Here is an 18,236-nt window from a genome sequence, read left to right as displayed (position 1 = left end):
GCGGGGACTACTCAGGAGGATGTCGTTATCAGGAGAAAGAAAACTGGCGTTCTACGGATCGGAGCGTGGAATGTCAAATCCCTTAATCGGGCAGGTAGGTTAGAAAATTTGAAAAGGGAAATGGATAGGTTGAAGTTAGATATAGTGGGAATTAGTGAAGTTCGGTGGCAGGAGGAACAGGACTTCTGGTCAGGTGACTGCAGGGTCATAAACACAAGATCAAATAGGGGTAATGCAGGAGTAGGTTTAATAATGAATAGGAAAATAGGAATGCGGGTAAGCTACTACAAACAGCATAGTGAACGCATTGTTGTGGCCAAGATAGATACGAAGCCCACACCTACTACAGTAGTACAAGTTTATATGCCAACTAGCTCTGCAGATGATGAAGAAATTGAAGACATGTACGATGAAATAAAAGAAATTATTCAGATAGTGAAGGGAGACGAAAATTTAATAGTAATGGGTGACTGGAATTCGAGTGTAGGAAAAGGGAGAGAAGGAAACATAGTAGGTGAGTATGGATTGGGGCTAAGAAATGAAAGAGGAAGCCGCCTAGTAGAATTTTGCACAGAGCACAACTTAATCATAGCTAACACTTGGTTTAAGAATCATGAAAGAAGGTTGTTACGTGGAAGAACCCTGGAGGTACTAAGAGGTATCAGATAGATTATATAATGGTAAGACAGAGATTTAGGAACCAGGTTTTAAGTTGTAAGACATTTCCAGGGGCAGATGTGGACTCTGACTACAATATATTGTGTATGACCTGTAGATTAAAACTGAAGAAACTGCAAAAATGTGGGAAATTAAGGAGATGGGACCTGGATAAACTGAAAGAACCAGAGGTTGTACAGAGTTTCAGGGAGAGCATAAGGGAACAATTGACAGGAATAGGGGAAAGAAATACAGTAGAAGAAGAATGGGTAGCTCTGAGGGATGAAGTAGTGAAGGCAGCAGAGGATAAAGTAGGTACAAAGACGAGGGCTTCTAGAAATCCTTGGGTAGCAGAAGAAATATTGAATTTAATTGATGAAAGGAGAAAATATAAAAATGCAGTAAATGAAGCAGGCGAAAAGGAATACAAACGTCTCAAAAATGAGATCAACAGGAAGTGCAAAATGGCTAAACAGGGATGGCTAGAGGACCAATGTAAGGATGTAGAAGCTTATCTCACTAGGGGTAAGATAGATACTGCCTACAGGAAAATTAAAGAGACCTTTGGAGAGAAGAGAACCATGTGTATCAATATCAAGAGCTCAGATGGCAGCCCAGTTCTAAGCAAAGAAGGGGAGGCAGAAAGGTGGAAGGAGTATATAGAAGTTTTATACAAGGGCGATGTACTTGAGGACAATATTATGGAAGTGGAAGGAGATGTAGATGAAGACGAAATGGGAGATACGATACTGCGTGAAGAGTTTGACAGAGCACTGAAAGACCTTAGTCGAAACAAGGCCCCCGGAGTAGACAACATTCCATTAGAACTACTGACGGCCTTGGGAGAACCAGTCCTGACAAAACTCTACCAGCTAGTGAGCAAGATGTATGAGACAGGCGAAATACCCTCAGACTTCAAGAAGAATATAATAATTCCAATCCCAAAGAAAGCAGGTGTTGACAGATGTGAAAATTACCGAACTACCAGTTTAATAAGTCACAGCTGCGAAATACTAACGCGAATTCTTTACAGACGAATGGAAAAGCTAGTAGAAGCCGACCTCGGGGAAGATCAGTTTGGATTCCGTAGAAATGTTGGAACACGTGAGGCAATACTGACCCTACGACTTATCTTAGAATCTAGATTAAGGACAGGCAAACCAACTGTTCTAGCATTTGTAGACTTAGAGAAAGCTTTTGACAATGTTGACTGGAATACTCTCTTAAATTCTGAAGGTGGCAGGGGTGAAATACAGGGAGCGAAAGGCATTTTACAATTTGTACAGAAACCAGATGGCAGTTATTAAGGTCGAGGGGCATGAAAGGGAAGCAGTGGTTGGGAAAGGAGTGAGACAGGGTTGTAGCCTCTCCCCGATGTTATTCAATCTGTATATTGAGCAAGCAGTAAAGGAAACAAAAGAAAAATTTGGAGGAGGTATTAAAATTCATGGAGAAGAAGTAAAAACTTTGAGGTTTGCCGATAGAGGATATAAGATGAACATCAACAAAAGCAAAACTAGGATAATGGAATGTAGTCAAATTAAATCGGGTGATGCTGAGGGAATTAGATTAAGAAATGAGACACTTAAAGTAGTGAAGGAGTTTTGCTATTTAGGAAGTAAAATAACTGATGATGTTCGAAGTAGGGAGGATATAAAATGTAGACTGGCAATGGCAAGGAAAGCGTTTCTGAAGAAGAGAAATTTGTTAACATCGAATATAGATTTATGTATCAGGAAGTCGTTTCTGAAAGTATTTGTCTGGAGTGTAGCCATGTATGGAAGTGAAACATGGACGATAACTAGTTTGGACAAGAAGAGAATAGAAGCTTTTGAAATGTGGTGCTACAGAAGAATGCTGAAGATTAAATGGGTAGATCACATAACTAATGAGGAGGTATTGAATAGGATTGGAGAGAAGAGAAGTTTGTGGCACAACTTGACTAGAAGAAGGCATCGGTTGGTAGGACATGTTTTGAGGCATCAAGGGATCACAAATTTAGCATTGGAGGGCAGCGTGGAGGGTAAAAATCGTAGAGGGAGACCGAGAGATGAGTACACTAAGCAGATTCAGAAGGATGTGGGTTGCAGTAGGTACTGGGAGATGAAGCAGCTTGCACAGGATAGAGTAGCATGGAGAGCTGCATCAAACCAGTCTCAGGACTGAAGACAACAACAACAACAACAACAACAACAACTGTCAATTATGAATCGACTGCGCGCATGAACTTCAGGGTAGTTTCCCAAGAAATTGGGGTCGGGAATGATGAGCCAATATAAAGTGACAGAAAAAAATTGCAACACCAAAAAGAAGTTGTACGACATAAACAAAAATTTGACAGATTATGTCTATGCAAATTTCACGACTGAGCGAGGTGGCTCAGGGGTTAGTGCATTGGACTCGCATTCGGGAGGACGACGGTTCAAACAAGCGTCCGACCATTCTGATTTACGTTTTCGGTGATATCGTTAAATCACTTCAGGCAAGTGCTGGGATGTTTCCTTCGAAAGAGCACGGCCGTTTTTCTTACCCATCGTTCCACAAACCGAGCATGTTCTCCGCCTCTAATGACCTCGTTGTCGACGGGATGTTAAACACTAATCCCCCCTCCTCCAAAATTCACGCCAACTGGATAAGAGGGGCGTTAGTAGTGCCTCTATGCGGATGCAAATCAGGTTTGCTTTAAATACACACTACAACGGTCACGAGCGTTAGTTACCTTTGAGATTGGATTTAGTGAGTTAACGTTAGCCGAGAACGCCTTTAATGCGACAAAGACGTCATTATCAACACCTCACTGACTCTGAACGAGGTCGTGTAATAGGCCTACGAGAATCTGGATGTTCCTTTTGTGATATTGCAGAAAAACTTGGAAGGACTGTAGCCATTGTACATGACTGCTGACAACGGTGGTCACGAGAACGTACGGTCACAGGAAGACCGGGCTCCAGACGGTAACGCACCACTACCAAGCGGGAAGACCTTCGTGTTCGGCGTATGGCTCTGGCTCGTCCTACTTCATCTGCAGCAGCAATTTGAGCAGCGGTTCTCACCACAATGACACAAAGAATTGTTACAAATTGGTTACTTCAAGAACAGCTCAAAGGCAGACGTCCCGTAGTGTGCATTCCTCCGACCCAAAAACCAACGACATTTGCGATTTCAGTGGTGTCAAGCGAGAGCCCATTGGAAGGCAGGGTGGAGGTCTGTTGTGTTTTCTGATGAAAGTTGTTTCAGTCGCAGATCCAATGATGGCAATTCGACCTGTCGTGCTGCCACTGACTAACAGCATTCCTGGGGGTGTTTTCCAGCAGGATAACGCACGATGTTGTAATCCAACAAGCTCCAAGGAATATCGATATGTTGCACCGGCCTGCTCGGTTACCAGGCCTGTCTGCAATCGAGAACAGTTGGGACATTATTGGACGACAATTCCATCGTCATCCACAACCAGCGTCAACCGTTCGTGTATTGACTGACAAAGTGCAACAGGCGTCGAACTCCGTCGCACACACTGACACCTGGCACCCTTACTACACAATGCATGCACGTTTGCATTCTTGTGTTCAATATTCTGGCGTTTACGCCGGTCATTAATGTACCAGCATTTCACATTAGCAACGCCTTACCTCGCATTTACATTAAACTGTGAATTTGCTCTGGTAATCATTTAAATATGTTATCTAGAGAAATGTGTTCTTGAAATTTCATTACTCTACATTAATTATTTTTAGGTGTTGTGATTTTTTTCCGTCAGTATATCTTAGAGTTCTTCATTTTAGGTGTTTGCCGCACGAGGCAGCCACGCTGTCTTCGGCGCCTTGCCACGGTTCTCGTAGCTTCTCCCGTCGGAGGTTCGAGTCCTGGCTCGGACATTGGTGTGTGTGTTGTCCTTAAAGTTACATTAAATAGTGTATAAGCCTAGGGACCGATGACCTCAGGAGTCTTGTCCCATAGGGTCTTACCCCAAATTTACACAAACGAGCTACTAAGCAAGTGCCGAAACGGCTGGCCTTATCTGAGGTCTTCATCTTATCTTTGATTCAAGCGGTGACGGTGAGTGGTAGTGCTTACCAAGAAGACAAGTGGCAACAAAGCGGGAAAAACAGACTATTTGGAACGGAACAGTTGTAAGACTCAGTCCATGAATAATAATAATCACCACCTTCGGTATTTACAAGCATTACTTTTACACAATGTTCGCAATGTTATTGCATAGTAATATACGTTTATGTATTGGTTCAAATCGTCAACGTCAACAACATCATCACGACCACCACCATCACCAGCACCATCAGCCCTTTGACATCCATTGCTGGATAAAGGTCTCCTGATGCAACTTTTTTTTTGTCGTCAGTCGTCTGACTGGTTTGGTGAAGCCCGTCAGGAATTCCTCTCCTGTGCCGACCTTTGCATCAAAGGGCAGCAATTGCAGGCGACGTCCTCAGTTATTTGTTGGACGTATTCCAAGCTCTGTCTTCCCCCGCTATTTTTGCGCTCTACAGCTTCCTCGAGAACCATTGATATTATTACTTGATGTCTTGATAAAAGTCCTATCATCCTGCCATTTCTTCTTGTCGACGTTTTCCACAAATTCATCTCCTTTTCGATTCTGTGGAGACCTTACTTCTCATCTTATCGGTCCACCAAATTATGTACATCCTTCTATAACACCACACCTCAAACGCTTCTATTCTCTTCTTCTTCGGCTTTCCCTTAGGCCATGGTTCACTTCCTTACAGCTGTTTCAAACGAACATTCTCAGAAATTTATTTCTTAAATTAAAGTGGATGTTTAGTAATAATTGACCTCTTTCGCGTGGAATGCCCACTTTGCCTATGCTAGTCTGCTCCTCCTTTCTTCCTCGCTTCATCCGTTGTGTAGAATTTTTTTCTACGATAGCAAACTTTCTTTACCATGTCAACTTGGTGATTCCCAAGTTCGATGTCAAAATTTATCACTAATCTCATTTCTGCCATTCCGTATTACTTCTGTCTTTCTTCGGTTTATCAGCAAACCACATTGTGGGCTCGTTGGACTGTTCGTTCCTGCGCTTCTTCCTCTCTTTTGTTCATCAGGGCAGTAATTCATCGGCGAACCTTATGATTGATATTTCACCTTGAACTTATCTTAGTATTGATCTTTCTTTCGTTTCCGTCATTGCTTCTTCCATGTATATATGAGCAGCAGGGGCGAAAGACTGCAGCCCTGTTTTACACCCCTTTTAATGCGAGCACTGCGTTCTAGGTCTTCCACCCTTATTATTACCTCTTAGTTCTTGTAAATATCGTATATTGTCTGACTTTTCCTATTTTCCTGGCAATATCTCACCATTTTATACTTTCGAACGCATATTTCAAATCGACATATCCTCTGAATGTCCCTTGATTTTTCTAAAGTCTTGCTTCCATTATCAAGTGTAACGTCAGACCCACCTCTCCAGAGGATTTACCTTTTATAAGGTCAAACTAACCGTCATCTAACAGATTTTCAATTTTCTTTTCTATTCTTCTATACACTATTCTTGCTAGCACCTTGGATGCGCGAGCTGTTAACCTGATTGTATGATAGTTCTCGCACTTCTCTGTCGTTGCTATCTTCGGGATAGTGTGGATGATATTATTCCGATAGGCTGATTATTCGTATGGTTGCCACCATCCTTCAATGATTTTAGAATTTCTGTAGTAATGGTATCGAAACATTGCCCTATATTTGATCACAAGTGTTCCAAAGCTCTGCTAAACTCGCACGCTAATATTTCATCTCCTACATCTTCCACATCAACTCCCATTTCTTCTTCTATCACGTCATCAGATAGTTCCTTCCCCTTTCCGTAGCCATTTCGCCTTGGCTTTGCTGCACTTCCTGCTTATTTCATTGCTAAGAAGCTTACAATGCAGTATTCGCAACTTTTTTGGAACATCTTTTTAGTCCCTTCTCTCGTCGAACAATCGAAGCGCTGAGCACCGTGAAGATGTAACGCCCGGCGTCCTTGATTTTGATTTTAACAAGTATGCATGCTCCTGACATCTGTCGATCTTATGGTTATCTATGCTGTAGGCCCACATTGTATATATGAACATTCAAAGCAAAGTGTCTCACCGATTTCTCTGGTACTACTTTTCACATGGTCCCAAAGCACAGAGCGTAATTTTGTTTCTTTGTTCTGCGTAATTGTTATCTGGGCTGCCAACATAATTTAGTGTCTACATCATTTACGTAGTAGTAGTATTAGTAGTAATAGTAGTACTTCGTAATCGGAGGTATATCGGTAGTTTTAGTTGAAACTCAAACCACAGAATGTGCTTAATGAAAATGATGGTAACAAAGACCACGAAGCGCTGGAGCAAGTCATCACAAATATATGCGTGGTGCACTTAGTATGTGTTCCTTATATTCTGAAAAAAGAAACACTATTCTCACTGGGAGACATATGGAAATTTTGTGAATTAACATTAATAATAAATACAGGTACTGATAACCAGAAGGGCCTAAAGCACACCATCGTCGGGCCCATATGGAAGGAATGTCAGAGAAAGCTATTACACAGATTTTAGTGAATGTTCGCGTGTACAGTGTGGGTCTATAGCACAGGCAGACCTAACTCACCACAGGATCAAAATATGTCAGGAGTAAGTGTATACGCCACAATCTCAAAATCAACAATGATGTGCATTAGGCCCTTATGTGTCTCAGCGCTTCATATAATCCTAAATATTAATTAATATTTTATATCAAAGTGGGTATATTATTTTTTTATATGAAATATAGGAAATTGAGGCTTGGTTTTAAAAAAAATTCTAACCTATGAGACTGGCACTTTTTCTTCAAATTTGATTTTCCCAAATATCTGTTTTTCTCGAAACTCTGTGTTCTTGTTTTGGGCCCTTATGGTTCTCAGTGCCTCAGATGAACTATTTCTTCTGTTACCCAAGGATTCTTCGCAACTACCTTTTTCGTACCCTTTTTTCTGTCAATTTTCTGTGACACCAGTTTTTAGAGGTGTCTGTTCCTCGTCGACTGTAATTTATTGGTATTCGTTATAGCATTATCTACAGCCAACTTCGTTCCGTGGTTTAGTATCCCACTTCTCTCCACATCGATTCTTTTCGACAATTCTCTTAAATTTCAGTTTGTTGTTCAGCGATGTTAAACAGTAATCTGTAGCTACACCTGTTCGCGAGTACTCCTTTTAATCCATTTTCCGATTTCGGAATATACGTTTATGTATTAACTCAGTTACTAGTATTACATTTATGGCAAATCATTATCGTTATATGGTCAAATCTTCATCATCATCATCTTTTTCTTCTGCTTCGTCATGACCACCACCATCCCTTTGATATCCAAGGCCGGATAAAGGTCTCCTCATGCTTTACGGTTCTCAACTATACGCATTCCTGTTGCCTTTTCATCTTTTCTCATAGTATTTACGTACCTCCTTGGTCTTTTCTTATGTAAAGGACTCCAGTAAAGAACTTGTAGACTAAATGTCTAGCCACGTCCATTCCATTTTTATTACTGTCGTAAATACACTACCCGTCAGAAGATGTGGACACCCCATTGTAACAGAAAATTCACCATTAGCTGTCACAAGAGGCGGTCCTGTCACTACAAAAGGAGGCAGGGAGTATTGTTAATAGAGAATCAGCAAAGCACAATAGGTGGGTCAGAAGAGCTCAGTGACTTCGAAGATACTCTAGTCAGGGTAATCCACTCGTGTAACATATCAATCAGGGACATTTCACCCCAGCTGTAGGTGACCAACGCAAGTGTTGGTGATTTGATTGTCAGGAAAAACCAAAGCTAAACACAGACTAGGCAGATCCCATGTATTGACAGACAGGGACTGCCCAGCATTGCGGAGGGCGATTGCTAAAGGTCGCATGAAATCAGCAGACGGAATCACTCGTGAGTTCCAAAGAGTTACCAGCAGTCTGGTGAGCACACTGACTGTGCTTATCGTTTTGATAAAATGGCCTACAGTGGTCAAACAACTCCTCATAAGGCACACATTTCTGTAGTCGATGATAAGCGACACTTGAGGTGGTGTAAAGGGCGACGCCATTGGACAGTGGATGACTGGTAACAAGTGTTTTGGTGAAATGAATCACGATATACCGTGTGGCAATCAAATGGAAGGGTTTGGGTTCGATGTATACCTGGAGAACACTATCTGGCATCATGTGTAGAGCAAACAGTGAAGTATGGAGGAGGTGGTGTTGCGGCATGGGGGGCGGGGGCTGCTTTTCATGGTTAGGGCGTGATCCGCTTGTTGCTCTGAAGGAAGCGCAAAATGGGGAAGGATATCATCACATTTTACGTACAAAAGAGGAAGCGTTCGGAGACGATGATTGTATCAGGATGACAATGCACTCTGTTACTATGCAGCGTCTGTGTAGCAGTCGTTTGTGGACAATAACATTTCAGAAATGGTTGATCTGCCCAGAATCCCGGCCTGAACGGAACGGAAGAACTGTGAATGAGTTGGAATGTCAATTTCGCTCTAGATTCCGGCTTTCCAACATCACTAGCTTCTCTAGTTTCGGTTCTCGTTGATTTTACTAGCAATAAAATTTCACACAGGGGAACAAACATCCTACTTCTCTTCCGTTTCCTTTGCTTCCTGTTCCTTGGCCTCGGGAAAATACAAGAACGTGTTTAAAATTACAATATCCTTTCCAAATATATTTAATTCTAATGAACTAGCTCTCCCTTATCGCATCTTTTCCGTCCAACCTCTGATGTCATGTAATAAGAAATAGTACCAATGTCCATGTGATCAAACTCACTGCACAACTGCGCATAGGGCACCGCTTTTCTGCCCCTTTATTCTGTTCGCCAGAAATCTCAGAGATCCAACCAGATCCTACTCAATCTGTTGATCTTCTGGTGTAGGCAGTAGCTCCTCGAAATCCGTCCAATACCCAACCAGTATTTGCAGGAAGAAACAAACACATCTTCAGTCCCCATAACTTTTATTTTACTATGTACAATCTCAGCTGTAAGCGAACATGAAAACACCACCTAATATCTGAATTATATATACGCCTTTTAACCGTACAAACTTTTTAATATTTTTATTGTAATTATTTCTGCCCTAAGCCATTATCAAGTACGACAATGTTGGTTATAATTAGAGCTTGTTAAGTGATGTCACCGTCACGATCTATTGAACTGGGTGTCCTAGAGTGTAGGTAAAGTCACCGAAATGAATGGCAGACAGGTAACAAACGTATTTTCAAACCATAAAACAAGTGAGCCACAGAATGGACATTAACACGGTAGTTACATGTGTGAATTCCGTGAATATAATAATCTCATGTAAGAGGAAGAGGGGAATTTATATACAGGCCAAAGAAAGTCAACATACGACACTACTTTCATACTACAAAAAGTACTGCAGCATTTTAAGGAAAGTCATGGGAAGGTCCAGAAATATGCACGTGCTAATAAAAATAAACAATGCAGATACAAAGATTAAACCTACTTGAGGCATTGTCAAACGAGAGACAGGACAACCAGTCAGTGTAAAAGATACCATAACAGTTAAACTAAATGACAATGTTGTGACTGATAATTCACAAGCTGTAAGTACTTTCAACAATGAGGTTCTAAATACAGCAACTACAAGTAGCACCATCGACCTTCACTGAAATTAACAGAATTCTTAAAATTCTAAAAGACGAAATATAATGTGATGCTGATGCCATTCTGAAAAGTTGTTCCAACTTCATAAGTAATGATCTTAGTGAACTATGCAGTGCAACACTGTCACCGGAAATTTTTAAAAAGCAATCACACTTTATTCAGTCCTGTACAACAAACAGAACCATACTAACAAGTGATATAGCACATTAACAGCAGTCAGTACGTAGGGTACAATGCTCCTAACGTTTGAGCGTACATATTGATGAAAATTTGAACTGGAAGAAGCGAATCTTGTAAACAAATCAATCAACCTCCTTACATATTTTGGATATTTCCACTGCTGCTTTCAACTAAACGTGGTTCAAGCGTTGAACATCACTTAATTTCTAAGTATACAATTTGGTAACGTCAGGTAAGCTAGAGGGTAATAGAGGAGCGACACTATTAATAAAGAACACCATCAATTATGGATAAAGAAAATGAAATTTAGTGTTTAAATGACTCAAGTGAAGTAGCTGCATAAATAGAAACCCCAAAGAGAAACTACGGAATTGTGTCCATATTCAAATACTCTACCGAAGAAGGAAGGGACATTAGGGTTTAACGTGTTGTCGACATCGAGGTCATTAGAGACGGAGCACAAGCTCGAACTGGGTCAAGGATGGGGAAGGAAGTCTGCAGTGTCTTTTTCAAAGGAACCATCCCGGCATTCGCCTGGACAGATTTAGAGAAATCGCGGAAAATAGAATCTGGATTGCCGGACGCGGGTTTGAACCTTCGTGCTCCTGAATGTGAGTCCATTGTACTAACCAGCAGGCTCGATAAACCCCTAAGATCATGACCAGTAGCAATATCTGGCATCAACTGTTCATTAAACTCTATCGACAGTTCGCTATATATGGAGACTTTTAATTCTCATTACAGCAATTGTAGTATTGCTATAAACGATCCAGAAACGTGTTGTCTTTGTAATGTAACTGCAGATCTAAATTTGCTTATTCTGAATGTCGTCTTTCTAACAATTATAATCGCTTTCAATTGACCCCCTACTGGTGTCACCCGACCTTAACAAAATTTGTAAATTGAAGGTCTTATGATGTTCCATGGGATCATACCATATCCCCACTAAAATAGTATTTGGAATCGAGATGAGTATGAGAAATAGATATTATTCGAACAGTCCATGGAAAATACTGAATCTCTGGGGAAGAAATAACCAAAAGTAATACAGGAAGTTCTCTGGAAACAAACACTTGTATGGACACCAAAGTAGCTTACGTCTTTCTTATGCGAGAAGAAATGTAATATTCTAGCGGAAAACAGTTGTATTCTGTGAAACCGCCAGTTTTCTATTGGGACTGTCTGCTTCAAATCATTGGGTAAACGAACGTTATCCTAGCCATATATCTTAGGGAACAAGTGCTAGAGCGACTCCTGGAATTGAGAACACTAAACACAGACACTAGGAGACTTAACGAGGAAACAATAAAGGTGCGGTTCACCTACTGTAATAGCTTGAATAAGTACTACAGCATTTCAGAGACCTAGAGGACTGATCGATCTCTAAAATACATAGTTCTGCAGTAGTGGATCCAGTATGATTAGAAGAATTCGTGACAAAAGTAGCTTCTCCGTCTTATCCTAACGTCCCATAGCTTTTCCACACCAAACAGGTTAGAATGATCCTCTATTAGCTCCAATCACTTGACATTTCATTGGCTTAGGATATCTTCCAAGACCACGAGTTCCTATACCAAAGTTGCTGTATTCCGACTCTTCTATCTGCTCCTTCAGCTTGTGGGCAATAATTAAAATCACTCTGTATACGGAAGCTTACCTTATAATCGAATATATTAACTACCCAAGAAAAATTCATAGCGGATGTTCTTGACAAATTCTCTACACTACTGAGAAATGAATACCAGATATGTCGTGCGAACGTTTCCAAAACATGTAGATTTATTTACTCGACAAAACTGATATATTTACAGCATATCAAACAATTTTCACAAGGCAGACAATAACGCATTTTTAATTTATTCTTTGTCTCTTATTTTCTTTGTAATTGCAACTTTCAAATAAAGTAGAAAATAATTTTTCTCGATAAATAGATCTCGATTTTAGACTGTTGAAAGAATTTACTTGAGAAACGTGTATCCATGCACGTCTTATTTGTCTACAATGTAGGCCTTTTCTTTATTCAGATGTTGTAAAACGTAAATAGTCTCTCGCTTTCGAGTATTTCGTCTCTCTTGTGGAAGAACGCTTCTAGATTTAGCCTACATCTATAATCTGGAAGCCACATTACGGTGTGTGGCGGAGGGTACCTTGTGAACCAGTGTCACTGCCTCCTTTTCCTGTTCCAGTCGCATACGGTTCGCAGCAACGACGATTGCTGGTAACCCACTGTATGTACTTGGATCTCTCTAATTTCATCGTAATGATTTTTTACGAGATAAACTTTGCAGGAGTCAATATATTGTCTGACTGTTCTAGGAACGTAGGCTCTCGGAATTTGAACGGTAGACCTTACCGTGAGGCAGAGCGCCTCTGCCACTGGAACTGACTGTCTATATCCGTGACGCTTTAGTGATTACTAAATGAATCTGAAGCGAAACTTGCTACCCTTCTTTGGATTTCCTCTATTTACTGTATTAATTAAAACTGGTACGGATCCCAAACTGACGACCAGCATGTAAGTACTGGCTGAACGACTGTTTTGTAAACCACTTTCTTTGTTGATGGGCCATATTTCCTAAAGATTCTTCCGCAACATCTCAGTGTGGCCTCTGACTTTCCTGCGATTAATTTTATATAGTCGTTCCCCTTCAGATCGCTCCGTATGCAAGCGTCTAGATATTTAATACAAGCAGCTGCTTCCAGTGATTTTTCTGCAATAGTGTCACATACAATAAGGGGCCTCCATATGTGTACTATGTATTGAACAGAGGACCTATAAACGACGGAGAGGCTTTGTTACCCCCGTAGCCCTCAGTGGTTCACAACCCCACTGTACAACAGGCTACAGTCCCCCAAGGTTACTCTGTAGTTGGGTCCGAGTAATTATGGTATACACGTACGTGGAGAAAGTGTATGCGCAGCAATCGCTGACATAGTGTAACTGAGGCGGAATAAGGGGAACCAGCCAGCATTCGCCGAGGCACATGGAAAACCGCCTTAAAAACCATCCACAGGCTGGCCTGCACACCGGACCTCACCACCAATCCGTCGGGCGGATTCGTGATGGGGACCGGCACGCCTTCACGCACGGAAAGCAGCGCGTTAGACCGCGTGGCTAGCCAGGTGGTCTGTTTCTATGTTCTCACAGTAAGTTACATTTATCTATGTCGAGAGCCAGTTACCACTCCCGTTACCAAGCGTTGACCTTCTGCAGTTATTCCTGGATTTCGGTACAGTTTTCCAGTGTGTACAGTTTTCTGTGTGTGCAAGAGCATCATCCGTGAAAAGTTTTCCGACATTATCTACTGGGTCATTAATATACCGGATGATTCAAAAAGAAAGAACAGACTTCAGCTGATCTTACAGACAAACTGTAAAACATAAAACTCATTCACATGGCTTCTAGACCACAAGAGAAATCATTCTGTGTATTGGAATGAGCGCCAAGTCAAGCCATTGTTCAGTTGCAACGTGCATTCCGCCAACGATTCAGTAAGAAGCCGCCTCTGTACAAGCTTATTTACTATTGGCGTACTAAAGTCTTAGAAGTTGGTTGCAAATGTAGAGGGAAGAGCACAAGTCAGCCAAGCATATACGTTGAACATGTGGGGCGTATCCGAGATGCGTTCACACGGAGCCCCCGTAAGTAAGCCGGCCGGACTGGCCGAGCGGTTCTAGGCGCTACAATCTGGAATCGCGCGGCCGCTACGGTCGCAGGTTCAAATCCTGCCTCGGGTATGAATGTGTATGATGTCCTTAGGTTAGTTAGGTTTAAGTAGTTCTAAGTTCTAGGGGACTAGTGACCAAAGAAGTCAAGTTCCATAGTGCTCAGAGACATTTGACCCATTTTGAACCTCGTAAGTCCACAAGGCGGGCAGGTCAGGAACTTCAGCTTCTTCAAACAACAGTGTGGCATGTTCTGAAAGGGCACCTGCGTAAGAAAACTTACAAGGTGCAGTTACTGCAGCAACTGCGTGCCGGAGACCATAACAGATGACACGAATTTTGCGTCTCATATGACAGAGAACACTTTTTCCGAACAACTCATTTTTTTCTGACTAATCGACGTTTTATCTATCAGGTAACGTACACCACCATAATGTAATAATTTGGGGGTGACACAAAATCCTGGCGTCATCATCGAACATGTAAGACTCGCCGAAACTGAATGTTGTTCCATTTCTGTTCACAGAGTTTACGGACCTTTCTTTTTTGCGGAGGAAACTGACAGGAATGTCATACATCGGCATGCTGCCATATTGGTTATTTCCTCTACCACACGATGATTTCAGTTATTAATTTTCATGCATACGGCTCCCCGTTTCATTTTCACCTTGAGATGCGGCGTGATCTTAACAACAACATCCCACCACGATGGATTGGAAGAGGTGTAGGATAAGATCTTGTTCATTGCTTTCGGCCTCGCAGGTCACCAGAGCTCACACCTTGCGACTTTTTTTCTGTAGTGGTTCGTAAATAACTGCTCTTCAAAAGCTGGTAAGTCAAACTGTTCAAGCTGTCTAGTCAGTAAACAGGAACCTGTCAAGTCATGTGTGAAATGAGCAAAACGTGGACCTCATATTAAGTGTTTGGATAAACACGAACATAAAACTTTCAAACTTCCTCTACGGGGTGACATTATTTTTTCGAATCGTCCTCTATGTCGTCTGCAGCGTACTCAAGATTTTAGAATTCTATGCTAGGCACATTCAACTGATAATTGACATCACTGATCCATTGGCGAAGTGACTGGCGGCTGATTTACACGCAAGCACGTGACACGCACCCATAACGAGTACTCGATTTTGACCAGAAAGTCGCTCTTGTATGACGGTCTTAAACCGACGGACTGTTTGTGACACACTGGCGCTCCGCCAGAGGATGAGAAGAAAATGAATCTCTTCCGAAATGCTGCGATACCGCTTCGAAATGACACGGCATTCACATCTCAACTGGTCGAAGAAGATTCAGCAGTCAGTCACAACCTGTCTTTATTGTATCAGATGTATATTTCGATCACTCAACGACCATCTTCAGTGTTACAGGCAATACACTAACCAACTAAACTGGAATCGTGTACATGTTAACACCAAAGTACAATTATACAATTTTCGCATTTAAATGGATGGTACATATCAGCGGACAAAATTAACACAGTTTATCCGTTATTTGGCGTTGTCCATCTTGGACTAGACACGTCAATAGTTTAAACTGCACTTGAGCTGCTGTTTATTGCTATCTCACAGATGGCCTCAGTGACGTAAATGAGGCAAGTACATATTTTTTAATTGGGACGCTATACTTTTTTATCATAATTCTAACGGTCTGGAAAAGACGCGTATAGTGATGTAACGCATGTTGCTATTGTGATTCAAAGTTTGCTTAAAAGAGGGCGGATGAGGATTTAACTACGTAGCGAAGACCGTGCATGCTGCACAGAGCACGGCAACTGGCCTGCGAGTAGCGCGAGGCATGTTTACAGTCTGCAGCTGCTTCCGACCGCCTCGACCTTCAATCGTACAATATGTCCCAGCGTCTTTTAAGCGAAGTTTGAATCACAACAGCAACATGCGTTACATTACCTTACGTGTCTTTTCCAGAGCGTACGAATGATTGCGAAAAAAGTACAGCGTCCAACTTAAAAACATGTACTTGCCTCATTATCTCGGTCAGTATAAACGTTCTGATTATTGTGCATGTACCAAAGTATGTGCCGCATAGTCAGGTATGACTCGCCGAACACCGCTTGTCGATACGTGCAATCGCCATCGGAATAATGGGGGTGTTACGTCTTACGCGACTCACCCTATATGCACTTCGGCAAAATGCACTTTTATCGGGGGAAAACTGAAGCGCTAAAACAGTGGGTGATTTTAAATCCGGTAAAATTCTTTAGAATCTAACTGGTAATAATGTGAACTACTTCATGTAGGTAGCTACGGATAAGTACGTAATTGCTATCAAACAAGTATACATTGAGGTGACAAAAGTCACCCAGTATCGTTTCGAACCGGTTTTTTTCCCGGCGTAGTGTAGCAAAACGACGTATCATGGACTCAACATTTCGTTGGAAGTCCCCTGCAGAAATACTGAGCCGTGTTGTCTCTACAGGGTGTTACAAAAACGTATGACCAAACTTTCAGGAAACATTCCTCACACACAAAGAAAGAAAATATGCTATGTGGACATGTGTCCGGAAACGCTTACTTTCCATGTTAGAGCTCATTTTATTGCTTCTCTTCAAATCACAATTATCATGGAATGGAAACACACAGCAACAGAACGTACCAGTGTGACGTCAAACACTTTGTTACAGGAAATGTTCAAAATGTCCTCCGTTAGCGAGGATACATGCATCCACCCTCCGTCGCATGGAATCCCTGATGCGCTGATGCAGACCTGGAGAATGGCGTATTGTATCACAGCCGTCCACAATATGAGCACGCAGAGTCTCTACATTTGGTACCGGGGTTGCGTAAACAAGAGCTTTCAAATGCCCCCATAAATGAAAGTCAAGAGGGTTGAGGTGAGGAGAGTGTGGCGTCCATGGAATTGGTCCGCCTCTACCAATCCATCGGTCACCAAATCTGTTGCTGAGAAGCGTACGAACACTTCGACTGAAATGTGCAGGAGCTCCATCGTGCATGAACCACATGTTGTGTCGTACTTGTAAAGTCACATGTTCTAGCATCACAGGTAGAGTATCCCGTATAAAATCATGATAACGTGCTCCATTGAGCGTAGGTGGAAGAACATGGGGCCCAATCAAGACATCACCAACAATGCCTGCCCAAACGTTCACTGAAAATCTGTGTTGATGAGTTGATTGCACAATTGTGTGCGTATTCTCGTCAGCCCTCACATGTTGACTCTGAAAATTTACAATTTGTTCACGTTGGAATGAAGCCTCATCCGTAAAGAGAACATTTGCACTGAAATGAAGGTTGACACATTGTTGGATGAAACATTCGCAGAAGTGTACCTGTGGAGGCCAATCAGCTGCTGATAGTGCCTGCACACGCTGTACATGGTAAGAAACAACTGGTTCTCCCGTAGCACTCTCCATACAGTGACGACGTCAACGTTACCTTGTACAACAGCAACTTCTCTGACGCAGATATGAAGGTTATCGTCAACTGCGCGAAGAATTGCCTCGTCCATTGCAGGTGTCCTCGTCGTTCTAGGTCTTCCCCAGTCGAGAGTCATAGGCTGGAATGTTCCGTGCTCCCTAAGACGCAAAGCAATTGCTTCGAATGTCTTCCTGTTGGGACACCTTCATTCTGGAAATCTGTCTCGAAACAAACGTACCGCGCCACGGCTATTGCCCCGTGCTAATTCATTCATCAAATGGGCATCTGCCAACTCCGCATTTGTAAACATTGCACGGCCTGCAAAACCACGTTCGTGATGAACATTAACCTGTTGATGCTACGTACTGATGTGCTTGATGCTAGTACTGTAGAGCAATGAGTCGCATGTCAACACAAGCACCGAAGTCAACATTACCTTCCTTCAATTGGGCCAACTGGCGGTGAATCGAGGAAGTACAGTACATACTGACGAAACTAAAATGAGCTCCTACATGGAAATTAAGCGTTTCCGGAAACATGTCCACATAACATCTTTTCTTTATTTGTGTGTGAGGAATGTTTCCTGAAAGTTTGTCCGTACCTTTTTGTAACACCCTGTATAACCGTCCATAACTGCGAAAGTGTTGTCGGTGAAGGACTTTATGCATGAAGTGAACT

The sequence above is a fragment of the Schistocerca gregaria genome, chromosome 2 (genome assembly GCF_023897955.1).
Source record: "Schistocerca gregaria isolate iqSchGreg1 chromosome 2, iqSchGreg1.2, whole genome shotgun sequence".
NCBI lineage: Eukaryota > Metazoa > Arthropoda > Insecta > Orthoptera > Acrididae > Schistocerca > Schistocerca gregaria.
Note: the sequence above shows the minus strand (reverse complement) of the source record.